The 18,653-nt window shown below is 33.8% G+C and overlaps 1 protein-coding gene across 5 annotated transcripts in view; it reads left to right on the forward strand.

Annotated features, from left to right (window-relative positions):
* The first annotated feature begins 9,889 nt into the window (after positions 1 to 9,889).
* Positions 9,890 to 18,653, forward strand: part of tead1b (TEA domain family member 1b) — a 184,158-nt gene continuing 175,394 nt past the window's right edge. For all 5 annotated transcript variants that reach the window (XM_051922781.1, XM_051922782.1, XM_051922784.1 and 2 more), the window contains exons 1-2: positions 9,890 to 10,124; positions 10,681 to 10,802. The gene's annotated coding sequence lies outside the window, so the exon portion shown is untranslated. The remainder of the gene's footprint in view (positions 10,125 to 10,680; positions 10,803 to 18,653) is intronic.

The following is an 18,653-nucleotide window of genomic DNA, read 5'->3' on the forward strand; positions in this document are numbered from 1 at the left end:
CTATTTTGCATTTCATTTGAGTGATTTTGGCATAACAGTCACTCCTGGGAAGAATCACTATTTTCCTAAGTGTTTTACATTTGGAGATTATGGTTTTCGCTATAGTTTGGCAGAGTCCCAGAACCTTAGATATGGCTTTGTAATCCTATGAAGACTGACAGATATCAACAACGTTTTTGATTATCTCTTCAAAATCTTAATTTGATCATGGCATTAGTAGCTTTTTAAATGTTTCTTCTGGCAACTTGACTGATTGTAAGGATCAAAATATACTGAGTAGAGCTGACTATAATCAAGCCTGGCAGTTCAATCTGATGATTTTAATTATCTGTTTAATTGAGTTGACTTAACTTGAGGGCTATAACTTTTTCACACACTTTCATTTTGTGTCATATAATTAATTGATTACATAAATTAAATAAGTGAAAAGAATAAAAGCAGAAAAAAATGAGAAACAAAACTTCATTGACAGAAAACAAATTAATTTGGAGAACTATGACAGGTTATTTGAAATACACTGAAAATAATTAACTACTATAAGTGTTCCTATTATTTTACTATTCCTGTACTGCATTTACTGTTATTTCTCTAGATACATCATCCCAGAATCAAGTAGTTGCAGCAGCAAAATTATATTTTTTTTTTCCATATACTCAGTTAGACCATACATTTTATATCCTGGGTATCAGCTCAATGCCACTTTTTAAATTGAATCTTTAATGCTGGCCACAGACAGCACTGTACCTCAATTAAAGTAATAGTTCATCCAAACAAATGTGTATGATGGTGGGGTTTGGGGATTTTATGGCTAAAGTAATGTCAATCTATACTTTGTGGCAAAAAGTTGCAAGAAGATTTATTAATATACGACCAGGCTATATTTATAAGTATTTGATCAGATGCATTGGCACAGGAGTCCCTGCCAACATTTTATGATATAAAGAATGTCAAGGATGCCTTTGAAAAAGCACTAACATCAACACTATATGCTACTTATGTTCTGTATTTAAAATTTAAAGTACATTTTTTGGCTTTATTGAAATAGTAATTCAAAAACAGCAATATGTCCTTTTTTAAATCTGTTAGCACAGACATATTAACTGTCCCCAAATGTAACTACAAATCTAGAACACCCTTCCACTTCACATTTGACAAGATCTTTATTGTAAGAAATTCTAAAAAAAACACCTTAATACTCATTTTCTTAATCTGCCTTTTTAGGGATTTTAGTAACCTATTTATTTATTCTCTTTATTGTTGTAGTTCTTATTTCTTTTTTTTTTTTGGATTTCTATTATTGTTGGTTTAACAACTATATTAACAGTTTTATTAGTTTTAAATTTGTTGCTCTCTGTTTTGCTAAGAACTTTGAACTACATCTTAGCTATGAAATATAAAGTTTAATATTACAAGTGGTTAGTTATTCACAAAACTATTACATAAAACAGTACAAGTCCAGAGTATAAAACAGAATTAGAATACACAAAGCATTTTGTATTTCAGCACAGCTGATCATGCTTTGAAATTCTCCACATGCACCAATGGAATTTAAAAATATGTATGACATGATGTAGGTGCATAAATATAGAACAAATATCTCAAACCCTGACAACAGAAAAGTTAGATATAATAGATATAATACAACATTATACTGTAACATTAGAACAACCTAGACGAAAACAGGCCATTCAGCCCAACAACATTCACCACTTCAATCCACTTAATTTTTCTAAAATAACATCGTCTAGTTCTAAACGTCCTTAAAGTCCTACTGTCTACCATACTACTTGGTAACTTGGCAACCATGTATCTATGGTTCTTTAAGTAAAGAAAAACTTCCAAATGTTTGTATGAAAGTTACCTTTAACAAGTTTCCAACTGTGTCCTATGTTCTTGATGAATTGATTTTAATGTAACAGTCTTAATCCACTGTGCTAATTCCATTCATAATTTTAAACTCTTCAATTATTTCTCCTCTTAATCTTCTTTTGCTTAAACTAAAAAGGCTCAGCTCTTCTAATCTTTCCTCATAATTCATCCCCACCTCACACCAGAAGCACCATATCATTTGAATCCAAATACTTCTTTGAATTTTGATCCAACAAAGGAAGGCAAAATAAAATATTTCTGTTGCTTAGGTATTTAAAATGTCCAGTACAATTTAATCAACTTTATATAAAGTGCAGTTTCTCTGCACAAAGAAAATGGTAGGCACTCAGCATAGCGCTAGCAATGAAGCACAATGTGTCATGATATATCCAAACCTTACAGGCAACATCTGTCCATGAATTTACTTGCTTACTCACTCAGTCAGTCTCTCATAGTAAAATAGGGAGGCATGTGGTATCCACGCAGGACAGGCCATAAAGGACCCTAGTAACTGAGATGTGGAAGAAACCCAGACTACTTGTGAAAAGAAAAAAACAAAAAAAAAACTACACAAACAGTGGGAGACTGTGCAACCTATATACAAAGAGTAACTGGACTAGGAAATGAACCTGCATCTCTGTAGCTTTGGGGCAGCAGTGCTAATCACTGCAATATCATAGACCTTATTTTGACACCAAACTCCTCTGTGTGGACTGGAGCATACATGTTCTACATGTTTTAAAACAACCCAAAACAACTGACTGAGTAGACCCAGGCGTTATATTAGATATACTGTAGGAGTAGTGAGATCACAAGACTGCACAAAAGAAAAAAAAACTTCCACAATGAACTGTTTTGTCAAAAAATGTGCTCAGTGACAAAACTAAATCTTTTGAAATACTGTACCTACTGTCCATGTAAATAGCTCAGATAAGGAGAAACAAATGTGTCCAACTGTAAGTACAGAATGTTAAATTATAATGACAAATGTTAGTTTGTGGAAGACTCACTTTGCTTTTATAATCCATTATTATTTTTTTTAATGTTGACTCTCAAGTTAAACATAACTGTTAAGGGTTGAAAAGAAAGCATAGAAAACTTGAAACCATTATTCTTTGTTAAAAGTCTGAATCTCTAATGTCTTATAAATGTCTTTAAGGTCATATTAGAATATTGGGTAAACCACTTCCAAACTTTCCTTAACCTTCTGGTCATGGTCACTAACCTGTCATAAATATCTGGGGGAAATCATAGGCTACAACATAATTACCAAAGTTTAGGCATTCACCATTGAAATCAAAAGGTTCAGGAGCCGACAGCTGCAGTAACGCTTTTATGTAAATGAAGCATTCAAATAACCTATGTGTTTGAGAGCCTTGTCTCTAGAGCAGAGGTTTTAAATACTTGTGGAAAGGTACTGTGAACAACTTTGGAGTTTTTTTTTTTACTTTCCACTATTGAATGACAGGGTACATTTTTACCTTTTGTAATACCAACAAAAATTATTTGCTTGAAACTTGTAGTGTTTTATTTTTCATTAAACATACCACAATATAATAACAGCAATAATAATAAACCTCGAACCAGAGTAGCATCGGAGACACAGATGTGGTAAAATAAAACCATATGATTAATATGACTACATGGTTATATGTCTGGGGGTTAATAGCATTACTAAAGATTGATTTAATTCAAAGTACTATATAAGCATCTCACAAATGGGCGTAAATTAAAACCTCCATTAAAAGTTGCCAGATGGTATTTTCCAATGCACACTACCATCTATGAACTGACTGAAGACGGAACACTTGTTTACCCAATATCACTAACAAAATTATGTCAAGTCTGCATTTTGTTTGACAAACTTTCTAACGTTGTGCATTTACTGGATGGTGACACTACCAATTATGTAAACAGAAATCATAGGTATTTCTGTAAAGATGATTATTATACTTCAATGTCATTGAACTCTGATTGTATTTGGCTTGTCAGTTTATGACAGGGACCTAAATTCAATTTTCTATGTTTTTGGTTTATCAGGCTGCATTGGTAATATGTGACTTTGCTGTAACTGGCACTGCAATCTGCCTGTTAGACTGCTAAACTAAGTACAGATCTGCCTTTTTATAACTATGTTGAAAGTGCAGTTCAGTTCTAATTTTTTTACTCATATATGCAAAAAACACATTGTACTGTATCACAATTTTTCAAATCAAACTTTGTGTGTGGCACTAAATCCAATACAGACATAGGCAAGCTGTGTTTTAATGAAGTTAATTTAATTCTTGAATTGGAATTAACTGGGTAATTATTCTCTACAACAGCACACCTTGAAGGTCATTTCCTTAGGGCAACCTGTTATAGTGTGGAATTATATCACTCAACTTAGTGCAGCACTCTGTGTCTGTCATCAACTAATACAGCCCAATAGTTGTGCATTTCCTGATGGAAATGGTGCATCTCATGCATATATTTTTCCAAAAGACTTTGGTGGACAGATATTCACATAAATAACTGAAACTCTCTTTGACATACTGTACTAAAATTGTCAAATTACTTTTTGCATAAAAACACTACACATATCTATCTCACAGATTTCTACATAGATGCAGCAGTGATAACTGCGCATTGACAACTCATAGCAACTCCTATAATTTTTTGTTTTCAGTTTCATCATAAGCTGACAAATTCACAAACTTCCTGCACTGAAAACAGTGTAAAATAGCATAGCACTATGCATTTTATTGTTGTTCATAGTTCTGTATTGGGTTGAACCTGTCTGGTGAATTTGTTTTTATTAATTTTAACCATGTGAGGCGCATTCCGGATAGATATCTGTAGACACTCATACCGAAACTGTATTGCTTACAAAATTAATTAAAACAATTAAATTAAAAAATTTCAAATGAGCCAAAGTGAATCATTTTTACTTGCAGTGTGAATATAACCTTTAGTAGCTTGTAGCAACATATAGACTCAAACACATCTATGATGGAATTTTCAACTCAGTTATACCATTGCACCTTTTCTCTAGCATTACTCCAGAACTGGCAGACAACATTAAGAGGGAAAGAGTAATTAATATGGTGTCCCGCATAGGTGGCAACTATGCCTCTTGGGTACTTATATTTCTACCAGCATTTGCTGCTTCAGGAGACAAACAAACAGATTGTGTTAAATAATGGTAACCTATGTACTAGTAATGTACAATCCGCTATACATAACTAGTTTCATTAAGACAGTGCGGACAACAATTAAAGATATAGCAGCTCTAGGAAATTCATAAAATGCAAATCAGAGCTACAGTCATACTGCCTGAGTTGAGAAAATATTTCAAATCATAAAAGAATGCCACTTCTTGATATGCCCTGCATTATGAACAAACATTCAGTTTTTCAGAAAGCCCTGTTAACATTTACAGGTCAATGCTTAAAGCACAACTTAAAGTAATCACCAATGTCTGTAATAAATTACTTTACTACAGTAAAAGAAATCAAATAATTTCAGATACATACAAAGTATTAATACATGTAGTTAATACACTATACTGACAGAAAACTACATCAATGAGCAAAGGTAAATAGTTAAGGATAATGTAGTCACCCATTCCTCTATTTTCTGAATACGGTTATTCAGAATTCAGGGTTGCAGGAAATCAAGAACCTATCCTTATTAAAGTATTATTAAAATAAACCTGAGTAAGTGACAAGATTGGTATAGAATCACACAAATAAATATTCCAGTTCTATGGAGGACTGCAGGTTTTGAACACAGGAGAGATGTATGTGCCTTCAGTTTAGATGTTTAGACTAAAAGAATCTCATTAACAGACATAATGAGACAGATTCAAATAGTTATCATTACAAGGTTGAGAGTAGGTGGTGAACAGTTTGCACTATCAGTGTAACTGAAGGTTCAGAAAGTCACAACAAAAAGGCAAACCAATGTATTAAGACTGATATTAACAAATTAAAAATATTTCAGCATTTAATCTTTTAAGATCTCTATGGATCTTTGTGATTCCACAAGACATTGTCAATTATTTGGACAATATACCATATACTATTTTGAAAAAAAAAAAAAACATGTACTTATTACAAAGAAATTATTTTACCTTTAAATTTCATTTTATAACAGACCAAATCTTTCATAGAATATTTTGTTTTCTCTGAGTTCTATTATGTAGTAAGAATGCTCAAAAAATAATGATTAATCTTGAAAACATATTCAATATCACACCACGCAAACCATTTCATTGAAAGGTGACATAAGAAATATTTTATATAGTTTAAGGAATTTGTGTAAATTCATTACTCAGATATAAACAATTCAATTCATAATATAGTATAATCTAAACTCAGATGCAAAAATATAATTTGAAAGACAAATGTATTTGTATTTTACTTGTTGATGTAAAATAATTCAAGTTATTTTTATTACAACTGTACACAGAGTTTTGATATTCCTGAGTAGTAACAAAAACAAAACAAAAATGGTGGAAATTATTCAATAAGAGGTTCTTTGTGGCTCATGGGGGAAATTAATGGTAAAATAATACTTTGTTAAATGGTGCGACTCAAACCACCTACACCTGAACACCAGCAAAACCAAGGAGCTGGTGGTGAATTGTAGGAGGCCCAGGCCCCTTCTGGACCCCGTGATCATCAGAGGTGACTGTGTGCAGAGGGTACAGACCTATAAATACCTGGGAGTGCAGCTGGATGATAAATTGGACTGGACTGCCAATACTGATTCTCTGTGCAAGAGAGGACAGAGCCGGCTATACTTCCTTAGGAGACTGGTGTCCTTCAACATCTGCAATAAGATGCTGCAGATGTTCTATCAGATGGTTGTGGCAAGTGCCCTCTTCTACGCAGTGGTGTGCTGGGGAGGCAGCATAAAGAAGAAGGACGCCTCACGCCTGGACAAACTGGTGAGGAAGGCAGGCTCTATTGTAGGCATGGAGCTGGACAGTTTGACTCCGTGGCAGAGCGACAGGCGCTCAGCAGGCTCCTATCAATTATGGAGAATCCACTGCATCCACTAAACAGTGTCATCTCCAGACAGAGGAGCAGCTTCAGCGACAGACTGCTGTCACTGTCCTGCTCCACTGACAGACTGAGGAGATCGTTCCTCCCCCAAACTATGCGACTCTTCAATTCCACCCGGGGGGGTAAACGTTAACATTATTCAAAGTTATTGTCTGTTTTTACCTGCATTTTTATTACTCTTTAATTTAATATTGTTTTTTTGTATTTGTATCAGTATGCTGCTGCTGGAGTATGTGAATTTCCCCTTGAGATTAATAAAGTATCTATCTATCTATCTATCTATCTATCTATCTATCTATCTATCTATCTATCTATCTATCTATCTATCTATCTAGTAATACTAGTAGTAGTAGCACTGTTGCCATGTGTACACAGTACAGTGCAATTCTCTGGGTTAGATAACCTTTTGGGAGTTACATTATATATTAGATTCGACTACCAAAAATTGTAGTTATACACACTTTGGAGACAGCTTTCGGGGGAAGTTTGGATGTGACATATATCAGCATGTAGTAAAGTAGGAAAAGTCGAATTCATTAGATGATGTGAATTCAGAGTGGTGGTATCCAGCTCTGAGAATTATGCTTGCCTCTCCTTGAGTGAATATTTCAAAAACAGGCTACACGAGATACAAATTCAAAAGGGAATGGAGAATTCTACCTCAAATTTACTGTTTGGAAGATTTTAAAAGAATACCCTTACTTGCATAAAAGAATGCAGCAAACAGGGGCCCAAATTATTTCACCAATGATCTTGTTCAAAATAGATTACATAAAGTCAATAGACATGGAGATGAAAATAATGTATACATGAATTGGTCAACAAGATCCAAACCACAATGAAATCAAATCATACCACACTTGTGATTTTAGAGTCTAACATTTTTCATACTGCTGTACAAAATATCCTTCATTGTTCAAACTGTGATTTGTATACATAGCTGATTTGTCCCTTTCCAAATGTAATTTCTGGGTTTTGATTTTGGAACTATTGTTAAATGGTCTACACAAATCTTGATTATTCTGAACATAAATCTGACCTAACCAAAACAAAAATGTGTGTATTTAGATGAGAGATAGCAAATTAGTTTTTATGAGTTTGATCATATATTAATTTCTTATGTGGCCATAAATCACATAATACTGTGAGGAGATGGGAGGCTAAATACTTCTATATCAAAAAGTAGCAAGCATCTTCAATCTGCACTTGTGTTACCAAACATAGCTCCTCCTGTATTACAACACAACTCTGCCATAGATAGTTTCATCTGATGTAAAGAAGAATAAGACCACTGTGTGATGACTTTTACTTCTATTTAAATGGAACTCTGGTGACGGCATCAAAAAATCGCTATTGAGTTAAGTTCAGATTCTGATTCTATGATGTTGAAAATCTGGAAAACACTGATTTTTGTACAGTGTGTGTATCTCTGGAACATCAAAATTAATTTTCATGTCTCAGAATTACAGTTTTGTGTGAAAAGTATCCCAGCAAAGACAGAACATTTTAGAACACGTGGTTTAAAACATATCTGCCCTGAATGCTGAAACCTATGTACGATGGCAACTTTTGAAAAAATAGACCTGTCATCTTAAAATAAGTTTCATTGTGTTTACCTTTATTACAGGTTCCAGGCCTATTGCTTTGGTCCAGTACTTAACTCCATATCCTTTAGAAACAGTCTGAAGTACGAGGTCCAAAGATAACTGCCATAGAAATTGTTTAGTTTCAAATTAAATATTATTTAAGTTGTTAATTTGATTAAATCTCCTGTTCATTTTAACCTACATTTATTTATGCACATAAAAATATTACATAGGTTAATATACTTGATTCTATACTATTGTACAGTTCTATCAGCTGTATTGTATTGTAAAATCTTCAGCTGAATGATTTTCGGCAGTTATCACAAAAGTGTAACTTACATGAAAGTTCAGTATGGACCAGTTTTTCACCACCCAGCTCAGCGCTGAATCTCAGTAAATCTATTTGATGGAATATCAGCAAAAAAGATTACAGGGAAAGCTAGTAAACAGACTTGACGTTAAACAGCTGCTGCTTGGTGTTAGTACAATTCGGGCGACAGGCTCATATTTAACACCTGCAGTGCTCCTATTGTAGCACCCAGCAACCTTCTTTCTAAAGGGCATTTTCATAGTGCATTTCAGGAATCAGATAGGCAACAATTCCACAAAACGACCTGAGGGGTTTGGCGCATAAGACTTCGTTTATTAGAATGGCATGATCGTTTCTGATGCTTTTACGAAATAGTTTGTATTATACTCAACTTTGATTTCAGCCACACATCAGATTGTTATAATGTAAGAATCGTTTTGATATCACGAAATAAATATGAATATATCAGCTGTGTTAATTCGTTCAACAGACTAAAGAGTACCGTACATCACACAAAAACACTCACATAAGTCTGAAAATTGCAAATCCAGCAAGTTCTGCCCATAGCCAGGTAAAAATAACACAGTGGAATTTTTCTCTGAGCTACTTTTTCTTAATTCACATGGCACGGCATAACTGAATAACTTGGAGAGCATGTCCCTCTAAGTTCATTATTAATAATGAAAAGTATCTTGTTACATCTAGTGGCATAGTTATCTGCCCGCAGCACTTTATATTAAATGTGCCTTTTGAGTTACCTTTCTGTAAGTAGTCTTTACAAATAAGCAATGCTTCCAGTTGGCGATTGTTTAAGAGTTCCTCTTGCAACCAGTTTTATGTGACCAAAGTATGCAAGTACGCTTTTAAAAAAAGGGCATTGCTTCCCTCCTTTTGCGCCTTATTCAAAACCGGCGTATCTCATGAGGTCATCTTGTTGGTGGTAGCCCCGCCCCTCTCGGCCGTCCGTGGCTCGGGATGACGCCACCTTCGCCCCGCCCCGCCCACAAACCCCCTCCCTACTCACCCCCCCACCACACACACCCCCCTACCCCCCCCCCCGCGAGTTCGGTCTTCGCGTTCATTTCATTCCTCTTCTCATTCCGAGCATTCTTCACATCACTGTCGGTGCGCTGACGATTCACGTATACATACCCGGCTGGCCCAGAAACATCAGAATAACTTTACACAGTTTGCAAAAAAAAAAAAAAGCCAAAAAACTGCAACTAAACATTATACAAAAGGAACCAAAAAGGGGGATAATTTAAAAAAAAAAACAAACAAAACAAAACCACAACAGAGGTGGTTGAGGTAAGTTTGCCTTTAATGGTATGCAAAATGGTTGCAAAGCCGGGCACTTTTCTTTTTCGTTTCTTTTCATGTGGAAAAATAAAGTTGTAGTTTTCCGTTAACATCCATGTTTTATGCAGTCAAAAAATGGGGGAGGAGGAAAGGGGGACCTTGGCGAGCTAGGAAAAGGGGGTCTCACGAGGCGCAGCGCCCGTGGCTGCTGTACAGTGGTTTTATCTTGTTTCTCGTCGCTGTTGTAACCGGGCGCTTTCACTCCCGTCCACTGACTCACTGCGCTCGAGCTCCCTGGCTGCACAGCACGAAAATCTTTGAAATTTTTCACATATTTTGTACAGAAGCCCGACCTTCCGCGCGACTGGCATGAGAGAGACCCCCCGATCTCGGTCTCCTGACTCTCCTCGGTCATCGTGAGAGAGAGCGGGTTGATTTTTTTTTCTTTTAGTTTTTATTTTTCATTTCTTTCTTTTTGCTGTGGTGGAAACAGGAGGTAGTGGTGGGGATTGGATAGGAAAGCGAGTGAGATGGAGGTTCAGTTTGTCGCTGTTTTGTTCTCCAGAGCTTCTGCGGTTGGGAGTTGCGGAGTGAAGGGGAACATTTTCAGGACTCAGCAAAAAGGAGACTTGTTGCACTTCCAGGATTATCCGCCGCCTTCGGCTTTCCTTTGTCGTTTTCCTCCCCGTAAGTAACACGCTTATTTAATGTTATTTTTAATTCCTCACCAAATCAGACAAGTCGTTTTAATCGAAACATTTAAGATCGTGAGATTGTTTTTGATGTTTCTGTTAATTTTAAAACGTAGCCAGAATCTTTACAGTAATTTGAAACCTATTGTCTCCTGATACTGCCCTTTATTCCGGATATTGAATTGAAGTTTGTAATATTTTTTTCCCTTTAGGAAATGTTAAACCTATTAAAACTCGTCGTCTTAAGTGAGGAGATTGCTGGTTTAAAAGGGTACAAATTCATTTATTTTTGTGTAGAGTGAACATTTTTGAAATTGTTTCGTACTGACTCATTTGTTCTATGCGACGTTTACTTTGATTCCTATCATTATTAAGGCGGGTATGGTATAAATAAGCTTCTTGATTTAATTTCTTTCATTTGAAAACCATTGGTGTGTCATTATTGTATACTTCATTTTTTATTAAATCTGTGCTCTGATCATTTTTTTTTTCCTGTGTGTAAACTTTCTTACTCGGTCATGCTTACTGTACAAAGAGGAACCATTCAGTTTAACCACTGAGCCGTAATTCCTAATACACGTAGCAAATAACGTCAGACATTGTACAAAGGCAGGTTTTATTTCAACAGAAAAGTGTTCAGAACTAAACTTTTTATTGTACAAGTAGCTTGACAGGTACTTGGCTTAATCAGTGCTGAAAAATAGAAACCAGGCAGTTTTTATGTAACTTTAACTTATGTTATGATAAGATAAAGCTGGTCAGATTTCTGGCCCAGCAACCTTTTTTAATCACTTGAAATTGGTTTCCTTGTTAGTGAAGAACCACTCTAAACCAGAGTACAAAGGTGAACCTGTAAACAGAAGGTGCAAACATTGGCATCTGCAAAATTCACCTAATTTATTTGTTTCACTGAGGTATCATGGATGTTGCCTACGATTTTTAGAAGTATACTTACCGTATTCAATGAAATAATTTGCTTGCAAATAGTTTATATACAGAGCAGGATTATAAAGACAGTCAGTTGGCACTCCTCTGTAAACACCTGTTAGGGGTCATCAGTTAGGAAACCCCCATGTACCATACCATGTGCTGTGTCATCTGTCATGTAAGAGTTTTGAAAGGCATATCTGCTCAACGCTTTTTTCATATAGATTTCTATGCTCTTTCCTTATTCTTTCTTTCAAAATAAGTGCCAAAGTGAATTCTGAAAGGAATTCATTGTTGCCAAACAATTTATAGTATTGTATTATTTAGAATAGCCTATTTTTTCAGTTAATTATTGCCTTATATGTAACAGTAGCCTCCAAGTAAAACGATGGACTAGATACAATGTGGTGTTTGTTGATGTCTCTAACTGGGCCATTATCATTTACTACAGTAAACAGATTGACTTCTAAAAGACTTAACCCTTGACATGACAGGCTGGTGAGAAGTAAATCTGTTTGCTGAGAAAAAATAGTGTGGAGAGCAATAGCTGCTTTGTTTCATCTTATGCAACTATTGGACCTATTGGATTCCAGCCTGCATTACATTTGCAAGCAGAAAGAATAGGACATTGTATCCTTTCATTTCTGATGTCTGAAGTTTACTTTTGCCTTCTTTTACCTTCTGTGTAGCAATAATTGCAGAGTGCAGCAATTAACAAGTAAAGATGAACTTGGAAAATAATTCTAAAAAAAGTTGATTTTTGTTTACATGTATCATTTCCACCTTTTTGTATTTCTTTTTCTCTGTGTTCAAAGTGGCATTATTGGCACTTGCAGCATAGACTTGCCTATCTGCCTTAGCAATATGTGCTAAGATATGCCACATATTTCTGAGGTCAGCATGTTTTTCCTAGCAGAACTTAAGTACTAACTGGGTTCGGTTAATAAGATTTAATTTAACTGGCTTTTTATCATAACTGTTTAAATAAAATACATTTTAAAATTTTAAATAATATTGGAATTATTGTTTATTATTTACTTTACCCACAAATATTCAGTCAAAAGGCATTTCTGTGGATTTAAAGAATGGTTTCACTGTATTAAAAAAATTAAAACTTTTGATTATTCAGCTTTTAGGGTTCATAGGTTATTTGTCTACATTAAATAAGAGTAAAATGTTTTTAATGATCAAACTATTAGCATTTTGAAATTTTCAATACTGTGTTTGCAGTATTCCTGCATCTTATGATGCTTTCATTATTTTAACAAATAGATTTCAGTCTTGAACCAAAAATAATTCCGTAATTTTGTAGTTATCTGTTCAGTTTTTACCCTACAGGTTAGTTTCCAAACAATTTATATTACTCTAATTTTAGTTTTAGTTTGTTTTATCAGCCCCTCATAAAACATAATGATGTATGTAATGAATATATTGTGTTAATGCATGTTCTTTCTTTTAAACTTTATACACTTCATATAGAATGAGTACAAAACTGTGCACTCATTCAGTGTTCATTCATTCTGAAATGTTGCTTATTCCCAATTTTCAGTAACTTTCATGACTTGTGTTTTAATATGCTGATTTGTGAAATAAAGAAAAAGTGGTAAATACATCAATTTAATATTATTTGGTTAATTACGTATTAAACTAACAGCAACAATAGTTTTAATGCCATCCATTTTTCAAACACACTTTATGTGAACATCGTCCAGTGACTGGATGCTTTTGAAAAGAAAAATAACTATTAGAATGAATGTGATGACAGTCTCATTGGAAAATTGCAATGAAAATTTCTAAATGATTGACACCAAGAAAAGAATGCGCTACTTTGTAAAAATAAGTGAAAAAGAAGCCAGCTGTTCTAAACAACTCCTTGGGAAGTTGGTTAATTGCAATAGTTGGAGCAGTATGAACAGCTAAGAGCTAAACAGTCTGATAGTTAAGTTGACATCTGTTTAAGCCTTTTATGCACCTGTAAACGAGAGAAGGTGGTGGAGGTGAGGATGGCAAATGCAAACATACACACATGCTTTTGTACTTTTGTGAACTTAAAATTCATGCCAACGACCATTTTTCAAACCTTGCTTTCCAGTTCATGTCTGGAACAATCTATTGTTATGCCAGCAAAAGGCGGTAGTGGTCGTAACACCATATGGCTTGTGTATGCTTCAGATAAGTTATCTGTTAATTTAGCTTATCAATAGCATTTTAATATGCCTCATATTTGAATCACCAACTCCTTTATTTCTTTTGTGAGAGGGAGACCATAGTTTAAAATGAAGTCATACTTGCTGTTCCACTATATATCTTGGAGAAAGCTATAAATTGCTAATTTCTGTAATTTGGAAAGAGTAACTTTAGCCTTGGCACACATCATTTTGCAGTATTTCCTTTTTTGTTTGTAGGTAATACTATAACTGAAATCAGAATAAGAAAAAGGGTCATCATAGCTTTTTTGAAAATATTTATACCCAGGTAGATCCAGATATGAGATCAGAAGTTAGTGCAAGTAGTACCTTTTTATCTGTGCATATAATATTTAATTCTGTTTTAGCATAACATGAAAATTTATTTGTTAGATTAGGTGATAAGAGCATTAAGCCTTTAAGAGTGTAAAAGAAACACTAGGTTTGTATTTGCTAAAGTGTAATACTAATTCATGTGGAAGTTTTTTTAACAAAAAATTTATGATCTCTCTTGCCTGGTGGTCTGTGTTTTGTTTTAAAAATTACAATGATTATATATTGCTGTGAATTTTTTTGCTTGTATTTTTGTCTTGTGTACTGTTAATTGTTAAATTGAACAAAGGAATAGTTTTGGTTTAGAGAATTCATCGTCTCTCTTTTGTCAAGACTGATGCCTTAATTGTTTTAATGTCTATTAAGCACATTTAATCCTGTAATTAAAATATATTCTTATTGTATAAACCACTAAATACCCTCAATACACATTCAGTGTACACTTGTAAAAAAAAAAAAAAAAAAAAAATAACACATTACATGTTCAGACCAATCTTTTTTTTTTTCTTTTATATTATGTCTTCCTAGTATCCTGTAACGGCACTTGGCATGATTCCAAATTTTGCCAAGTTTTCCCTCTTTTTCTTGGAATGGGACCAAAGGGTGAATGGGAGATATTAGCATCACAAGTGACAGACCCAGTGTCTGACCTTTATTGTATTCCAGCAAAGCGTTTAGTACTGTGTTGTGCAAAAATACATTATATAATGCCTGAGTTGGTGCACAGTGACTAGATGACCTAGTCTAGATATTCATATACTTTTGCTGTTGACTAAGGTCCCCAAAAGTTTTTTTTTTCCATTTATGGAGTGTGTTTAGGCTGGAGAATGGTTTTCTTTCTTGTGTTGGCAGCTTAACTTCTTACAGATTTCCTTTAACTTTTTAAAATTTTTTTATTTATTTTTTTAAACTAGGGGATTTTGAATTTAATAAACTGCATGTCTGTTGATATAAACACATTTCTGTCCAGATAGGGTTTGATGCTTTATTTTGCTTTAGACTTGATCTCATTTGTACATTTGAATAGCAGTCAGAGCACATTGAGAAGGACACTGTATAAAATAAATGGGAATTTAAAACATAGGTGTAAGTATTGTCAAGGTGTGTTGAAACCTCTTGATTAACTATACAGTTCAATTGATTTTTTTTTTTTTTTTTTTTTTACATGATAGTATCTGCCAAACTATAGTATGGATTGGTACTCTTCCCTTTTGTGATACTGTGGAAAATGTTATTTAGCGCTGTTTTACATGTTTTTATATTTGTTTACTTTATCACTTTATAGCATACACTTTATGTGTTTAGTTGGCATGTTGCTCATATTTCTGAAAAGCTGTTCAATTCTAATTGTATTAAATTTTGAATTGTTAGAAATAGTATAAGTGTATATTGTTCACCTAAATTTTGATGTTCCGTGTGTTTGAACTTGTAGTATGAATACAGTTTTTAGGTCTCTCACACTGCAGTTTTGCTTTTGTTAAACAAATGACAAGAGCTATTGCAAGGAAAGCTGGATTGTAGTCACTTACGTCATCTAAGTAAATCTACTTTAGGACTGTATAGCTATAAAACAACTAACTGGCAGCCAACTGTGTGCACTTTGGCCTTGCCTATTGTCTTTGTAAGTGAGATCTTTCAGGGTAGGGTAGAATTCAGTATTTACCTTTTATTTTTCTCTACTGTAGTAAGAATTGTAGTAGCGCTTTTAAATTTTGAAGTTCTATAAGAACTAAAGACAAAGTTGGACCTGTGCTTCTCAGTAGAAGAGGTAGTTTTCAAGATGCCATATGCAGAATAGCTGACTGGATTCATTCTTGATTTATGCAACACTTTTTAACTTGCAGAAGTTGCAGCTCCTGATCTTTGTTAGTCAAATATCAAAATTTACAAGAAGACTTCTTAAGTAATTTCTCAAAATTTATGACGTGTTTAACTTTATGGATTGGGGTTGTTGCTTTGTTTTTTAGGCATTTAATATTTAATGCTTACGTCTCTGAATTGGATTCTACAGGTTAAGAAAACTGATTGATGGATTAAATGTTATCACATAACACAAAATAATTTTCATTTCCAATTATTTAATTGGATATTTGCAGGATGAATGAATAGTAAACACATATACAATGTCAACATGAAACTATAGTGTGTTCATGTAATCATATTGGTCAATCAGTCTTTCATAGTTACTGCTTTGTCTGGCTGTTGTGTCTGCATTTTACTAAGAAATGAAACAAGTAAAACTAAATGGCAAAACCTATTCTGTTAATTTGAATAAAACTAGGGTGAAGTTTAAAATTATGACATTCACAGTATCATTAGAATGTTCATTTTGGTTAAATGTTGAAACTGGTAGTCCTTGGTACCTGGAGTGCATTTCAGATTCTAGAAGCCATAATGTTAAATGACAGTCCATTCCTTCTTTTATATGTACTGTACATCTTAACTGTTACCTTAATGCTACCAGTTTTGCTGTGTAGCGGTCTGAGCCAACAGATCAGTACTACTCTAGCAGAAGATAAAAAGGCGTTTTGTTTGTAAGGAAGAATGTGTCATTTTTTAATTGAATAAATTGATTTTGATAAATTGAGATTTCCTTATGCATAATTTTTCCCATTAATATTCAAAGAGAATTTATATCTTCATTCTTAAATGTATAAGATATGATTATTAAAAAATACATGCTGTAACATTGATTGTTGAATGCTGTTTGCAATGTTCATATCATGTAGCAGGGTGGTGGCATTTGTTAGAGAATATGATACATAGCAGCGCCTGGCAGATAATCAAAGCCATGTTTAGTGTCAGTTGAAAGCGAATGAAGCCATGACTCCATAAACTTCAGAAAATGCTGATTATTTGAACTGTTGCCTGTCAAATAATGATTCTGATAGCCTTTTAATAAAAGAGCAAAAAATAAACTTGCATGCGGTTACTTCTTTTACTTGAAGACATTAAGTGACCTGCTGGACACTGAGTGTTAGGCAGTTGGGGTGGTTGAAGCATCACTGCTAACTGCAGTTCGTATATAGGAAGTAACAACCATTGGGAAAAAAAAACTGTTAGAATGTGCAGAAGTTATTTCTAATACAGATTATTTTGTCAATTAAAAAAGGTTGCAGTGTAGGTTGTGACAAATTCCATCATCTTCAAATTTGAAGAAGCAAATTTTGGTTGCTGTTTAGTGCACTTGAAATATACACAAGTCTCTGAGTGTAATACTTAATAATTTTGCTATCATCATTTGCAATGACAACCTAGACTTTAGTTTGCTTGAAATCAGTTTATGAAAGTACTTTCGCATTTTAAAAAATAATGAAACAATTATGAAAGCCCTGCGACCATGAATTTCATTAACCATAATTAGAGATGAACAAGTGCTTTACTTTCAAAATAGAGAAGTATCAAAGCATAGTCTTATTGTCAGACATGTTCTTAAAACTAAACTCAACATTTGGTGTGATGTTCATATAAAATGCATCTCTTTTGAATTTTATTTGTTTTATTCAGTCTAGGAGCAGGGATGGAACTTGTAGCTAAGTGGTTTCAAGTCTGTGACCTTAACAGATGTTAAGAAAAAAAGCTTTATACTTAAGTTTCCTCTAGGTTCTATGGTTGTTTTCTACTGATTAAATCCATGGTATGGAATGTTGTTCCACTCAGGTTTTTTCCTGTCTTATTTCCATTTTTCTAGTAATTTATTTATGTTTGACTAGTGTGTCCTATTATTCCTGTTTTAGATTGCAATTTGGAATTGAAATAGATTACAAATCCAGTAAAAGCAGCTTATAAAAATAAATGCAGTAGATGTTGTTTAATACTGATGTATCTATCTGTTCTATTAATCATTGTTCTTTAGCAATTAATAATATGGATCTGATTAATATAGCAGGGTCACTGAAAAAGGATTTTATGATTTCAGGATATATTATGAGGTTGAAGGATAACATTTTTGTTAGATAATGTATTAAAAAAAAAAAAATGAACATTAACATTAGTACCAATTTTTGTAGCTCTGTATATTGTGCATTAGCCCAGTATTTTGATTGAACAGCAGTGTATATCACTTTAGGGTTTCAGATCCAACAAACAAAATATATATGTATTTGTAGTTCTGTGTTTGTATATATTTGGGTTAAGAGAAAATGTACTGATATCCTGTTTACAATGTGTACTTTTCATCACATGGTCATCACAAGTTACACTATATTAAGAACTGTATAAACTGCAGAAACCTTTAAGACTTTGGTAGACTTTACTGGTCACATTAATTTGTAATAAACATACCTGATAAAACTTTATTAATGGGTCAATAATATAATAAGCATCTATTCACTATCTGTTAACATAGGAAAAACTCCTTGTTTAATGTGGACTTTTATAAAATTGTTTTCGCAGGTCTA

This window comes from Erpetoichthys calabaricus, chromosome 2, assembly GCF_900747795.2.
Source record: "Erpetoichthys calabaricus chromosome 2, fErpCal1.3, whole genome shotgun sequence".
NCBI classification, from domain to species: Eukaryota; Metazoa; Chordata; class Cladistia; order Polypteriformes; family Polypteridae; genus Erpetoichthys; species Erpetoichthys calabaricus.